Raw genomic sequence first — 6,000 nt, 5'->3', positions numbered from 1 at the left:
CAGACACAACAGTAGAGGGTAGTATATGAGAGTAAAAATGGTTAAGAGACACAATGCGTGGTTGCTGGGGATTGAACTCAGATCCTCTGGAAGAGCAGTCAGTGGTCTTAACCACTGAGCCATCCCTCCAGCCCCAGTATATTGTATTTTCAATGTTGTTTGTTTTTATTTCCTTTTTCACGTATGTCTGTATGGCGTTTCTGTGAGTACAGGTGCTCATGTGCCTGTGTAAAGGTCAGGGACAACCTGAGCACAGGTCCTCACCTTCTACCTCTCCTCCATGGCTGTGTATGCTAGGCTAGCCCTTCCCCCTAATCCTAGAGACTGTCCACTTTAGGCTCCTATCTCCCTGTGGGAAGGGCTGGATGACAGACACTACTGCATCCAGGTTTATGTGGCTTCTAGGGACCTAAACTGTTGTTGGGCTTGTTCAGCATGAAAATAAACACCATTTCACAGCCCTGGCTGGGCCAGGCAGCGCACAGGTCTTTGCTGCTCTTGCAGAAGACTTGAGTTCAGTCTCCAGCACCAGGGTCAGGTGGCTCACAACCACCTGAGACTCCAGGTCCAGGGACTTCCAAGCTCTTTCTGGATAAGCCTACATGGCAAAAGCAGGGCTGGGAGCTGGAGGCTTCTGGTGTTGGCTTCTCCCTGCAGTAGGGGGCAAATCATGGGCATGTGAAACATGGAACCCTGTAATTCTACAAAGTGCAGAAGCTCCTGATTTCCCTCATGGTGCCCCAGAGCCTGCTCACCACTCATGGAGGCTTCAGGAACATGGCCTTTTCCTGACCTGTGTGCACTGTGCATCCTCACTCTCTACCCCCTGCTTTTTGGGGTTGGAAGTCTCAGGTGTAGGAGGCGCCTACCATAGGCCTCTTCTCTCAGCATTTCAGCATTTTACCCACTTGACCTTCACCAGGCATCCTTTGCTCTACACAGTTACCTCAGCCTGTGACCCTCATCCTCCAGACTCTTGTGAAGCAAACACCCATGGGTGTGCAGCTCTCATAGTTAGCCAGGCTAAAGGGGAAGGCAGCAAATCCTTCATGAACTCTACAGCTCCTGAGGCCTAGGAAAATGTCTATACCGGGGCTAAACTCATGCTGCCCTGTAAGACTACATTTTTCCTTTAAACAGAAGGATGTGTGGTGGTGGTGGCACAGGCCTTTGATCCTAACACTTGGGAGGCAGAGGCAGACAGATTTCTGAATTCTAGGCCAGCTTCCTCTACAGAGCTAATTCCAGGTCAGCTACACAAAAAACAACACTGTCTCCAAGAATAAAACAAAAAGAGAAAGAAATAAGAAAGAAAGAAAGAAAGAAAGAAAGAAAGGAAAAGGAAAGGAAAGAAAGAAAGAAAGAAAGAAAGAAAGAAAGAAAGAAAGAAAGGAGTGAAAGAAAGAAAGGAAGGAAGGAAGGATTCATATTTTGTATACAATGAGATGCCTGCCTGTCTATACCTGAACCACCATGTTAACTATAACTCTTGTCACATCTGTATTAATTCAAATACTGAAGGCCAAATGGTTAAATCTTAATGACCATACAATTGGGGGGTGGTGCTGAAGAGATGGTTGGTTTAGTGGCTAAGAGCAGAAGACCAAGGTTCAGTTCCCAGTGTCCACATGGTGGCTCCTATTAACCTGTAATTGCAATTCTAGGGAATCACTCTGGACTTCACGGGCACCAGACATACCACATGGTGCACAAGCATTTATTAGGTGAAACACTCAGGCCCATAAAAATAAGTAAATAAAATATATGGTTAACAGACACTGTGATTCAGGAAGTTCTTAGTGACTTTGGTTATCATTTCTCTCTCCCAGAGACCTGTCTTCCTCATGCTCAGCCTCCCTGGCTTCTAGGACATTTCCTAGCTCTGTGGAGCATGAAGTACTCAACACCATAAGCCAAGCGTTGCAAAGCCATCTGCACCTTCACTGCTACACCTTCTCCATGGCTGTGTCTAAAGGGAGACACTTGGAATCTCACAGATGCAAGGCCAAACCTGTTGGGCTATGTGAGCCCAGCCACCCAATAGTCAGATCTATTCCTGTCCTTGGCTATGGCATGAGGATCTTAAGACAAATTAATCTGAAGGATCTCAACAGCTATGCTGTTAGACCTCTCATTGCTCTGCCCAACCTACAAGCTCCTTTACTGGCTCAAATTCACACCTGAACTCCTCTCCTGCCTCAGCCACCATCAGCTCTTCTACTCCTCTCCAGCTGTGCTCTGAATAATCCACACTAAGGTGGACGTTAACCTCTTGTGGACCTCCAGACATATGCTTGTGATTACTCTTCATTGGCTGTTTTGTATAGGTAGGCAGGTTCTTCTAGTCTCATGCAGAACACTGCTCACACATTTTGGATCTTACAACACCCTCTTGATTGAGAATCCTGACTAATGACTGACTGAGCCTTCCATGCCTGAAGTCACCCTCTGTCTCCCAGTCCAAGATGAGAATCCCCACCCTAACCCCATGGTGTCCAGTTTCATCTCAGAAGCTAGACTCTGCACTGCCCATTACCTTTTGGTTCTCTGCCTCTAATTCTGTTAAATAGTTCCTCTCTTCTTTAAAACAAATTCATTTTGTTGTTTATTTTTTGAGACAGGGTTTCTCTGTTTGGCCCTGGCTATTCTGACATGCTCTCTGTAGATCAGACTTGTCAGGAAGCCAGATATCTGCCTGCCTCGGCCTCTTAAGCACTGTGATTACTGGATTGTGCCAGCATGTTTAATTAAAAATTAATTAGTGGCAGTGCATGTTGGCACATGCCTTTAATTCCATCCCTTGGGAGGTAGAGACATTGTGATTTCCAGGACAGCCAGGGCTATAAATTAACATCTTGTCTCAAAGAAAACAAGCCAAAAGTGAAACAAAAGTATTGCAATATTGTCTTAGGTATGTAACTGAGTCTGTTCTTGAACTCTGAATCCTCCCACTTTCACTCAGGTGCTAATCAGCAGGCTTCTGTCTTGACTTTCACTGAGCACTCAGGGCTGCCAGGACTGTTACCTCTCCCAGTGTAACTCCTGACTCTCTCATCAGCATCATCACAAAACTCCTGCTAAGAATTAAGGAAACCTGAATTCTAAGGAACAGTCGGAGCTCCAGTATTTCCAAAGCTCACTCTAATACAGATGGATCCTATGCTACAGTAAAATGGTCACAGCTGGAGGTCTTAATTCCAGGACTTGGGACAGAGGGGTTGGAGGATCTTGAACTCAAGGTTATTTTTATGTTACATTGTTGCTCAAAGCGAGTTGGGCTGCTACAAGATACCCTGTCTCAAAACTATACCAAACACACCTAAAATGAAACAGAGGAGTTTGAGTGGGCACAGATGGGAAAGCTCGGCACTTTATGGCTAAGCCACCTGCTGCCAGCACCAAAGTCCATGCACAGCCCCAATTCTGAGCTGTGTCTGGGACCCCACTTAGGAGCACGCACCAAAGTAGCTCAGATCCAGGGCTTTTGGTCTAAGAGGAATTCAGGCAGTCACACTTTGGATGCCAGTTCTCCAGCTCAAGTGCCTGTCAGCCTAGGATCTGGTCTTAGTCATGGCTTGGCATCCCTAAATTCCTCCCAGCTGTGCTCTGAACTCACCCTGTGCCCCGTTCTGCTGAATCTGCCATTCTCCATGGGAGTAGCCTCAAGAAGTCCCTCACATCTGAAGCACCACTCTGAGTGCACTAAATACTGCAGGGGAGGGGCGTGGCCAGCAGAGCACCCACCCCTTTCAGCTGTAGAACATTTAGCTCTAGAGTGAGCACTGCTGTGCATTGTGGAACTTAAGCAGTATTCCAGCCTTGGCCTGGGAAGAGCCGTTGACACCCACACTTTCTGGAGTGACATTGTCTCCTGAGGATAGAGTCAGATCAGGAGCAGCAACTGATGTTCACGAGAGACAAACTTTCTTCACCACCTGCCCATGCTGACATCTGGGCTTTTTGGGTGACATGAGTGCTGAGCCCCCCAGGTAGATGGGTTTTCAGGGGTCAGGTGGTTATTGTCACCAAAGGTATCCACAAGGATAAGTCATACTGTACTAATTCCCATATTAGATCCCTTCTCACGGGTCACAGAGGCCGTGCTGGGTCCTAAATGTGGACCCAGGTTCCTGCGCACTTTTGAGGAGACTGGTCAGTGCGCAGGCTTCAAGACATTTTGTTTGAATTATTTTGGGGGATTTTATTTTTACTGTTGGGGACAAACCTAGGGCTGCCATGTGCTGGGAAAAGGCTTTGCCACAGCTGTAGATCATCCCTAATCATAAACTCCTAAATTCTCCCAATCCTGGAACTTTCTAGGTCCTTCACATGATGCAACCTTTGGGGGATTCCTCACATAGAATCATGGGGTGGATTGCATCCCAAAGAGAGACAGTGGGAAATGTTCCCCAGTGTCTGCCTGTGGCTGTGGTGATGAGAGTGCTGACCAGTGGATGGCAAGGCCCATGTGAAACCCTTTTGTTTTCTACTTGAGTGGAATCTTCACCATGCCTTTTTTTTTTCTTGAAACACAGGTTGCCCTGGAACTTACAGTCTTCCATCACCCTGACTCAGTTTCCCATGACTGGGATCACTGGCTTAAATTATTATGCCCATCTTTCTTTTTTTGTATTTATAAATCTTCTAAAAGCCAGGAGGATCTAGAATTTAAAAATTTGCGGTCCAAGGCATTTCCAACAGGGGATTCTTGACCTAGGAGTATTCAGTCCAGTTTTTATTGTGTGGGCACTTCATTCCCATAACAGCTTATGCTTGACAAAGAGTTCCAAGGTGTGATGTCACTGGGCATCAGGCGGTGTCCCAAATAGCAGCACCGACTCAGGTTGTAATTTAGGCTGCAGAAACTTACTAGGACCCTGGTAATCCTAGCACCCTGGGGCCTTAGATGTCTTAGTCTGATCTAGCGATGAATCAACTGCTCTTGAGGGTGGATTGGAATTCTAGTCACTGTGAGGCAGGAGCATTAGGACCCTACGGCCACTCTGGGCTCCATAGGAAGATCCTGTTTCAATAGTAAAAGGTGTCACCTGCGACTTCTTACTGTCTTCCCTGAGGCCTTTCTGCTGGAGTTAGAATAGCTGTCTCACCAAGTTGAAGTAGAGGGCAGAATGTTGGTGCCTTCTATAATGAGGACTAGTGACAGATAGTCTATGGAAATTCTAGAAAGATCTACAGGTATTTATGTCCTGTGCTTGGGAATTGCTGGCTTCCCTGTGTCCTTTGCCTTTAATTTGCAGTCCATGGGGCACCTGGGAATGTCCCAAAACCAGGCTGCACACAGGGCTTGTCCCATGATTCTGACTTACACCAGTGCCTGCCTGATTGTCATAAGTCTCACAGAGCCACTGTATGCTCTCCTGACACCTGCAGAGAGCACTATATGGGACCCTACCATCCCCACACTGCCCATCAGGGTCTACAATGTCCCTATATGGCACTGAGATGGTCTAAGCTCCTTCCCGCCTATATGGTACATCAGAATCTGACCATTCCTAATTTCCTCCTCTCACACCCACACAAGAAGCCCTGTACCCACACTAGCCCCAGCTGGCCTGTTGCCTACTGACATCTCATGGACTCTGTCCCAATCCCCTGCCCTGCCCCGCCCCGCCCCGCCCCGCCCCAATGCCCTGCCCCGCCCCAATGCCCTGCCCTGCCCTGCCCTGCCCCACCCCAATGCCCTGCCCCAATGCCCTGCCCTGCCCCGCCCCAATGCTCTGCCCCGCCCCAATGCTCTGCCCCAATGCCCTGCTGTGCCCTGCCCCAAACCCCTGCCCTGCCCCAAACCACTGCCCAGTCCTGCCCTGCCCTCCCCCAATCCCCTGCCCTGCCCTGCCCTGCGCTGCCCTCACTCAGCTGACATTGTGGACATCTCTAGACAGTCACTGGACAATGGCTGACACACTTGTCTGAAGACTGGAAATGTTTCTCGATCTTGGAGAGGAAAGAAGGACCCTCCAACTACACTGTCCGCTAAGG

This window comes from Rattus norvegicus, unplaced genomic scaffold (genome assembly GCF_021556685.1).
Source record: "Rattus norvegicus strain SHRSP/BbbUtx unplaced genomic scaffold, alternate assembly SHRSP_T2T unassigned-0000047, whole genome shotgun sequence".
Taxonomy (NCBI): Eukaryota; Metazoa; Chordata; class Mammalia; order Rodentia; family Muridae; genus Rattus; species Rattus norvegicus.
Note: the sequence above shows the minus strand (reverse complement) of the source record.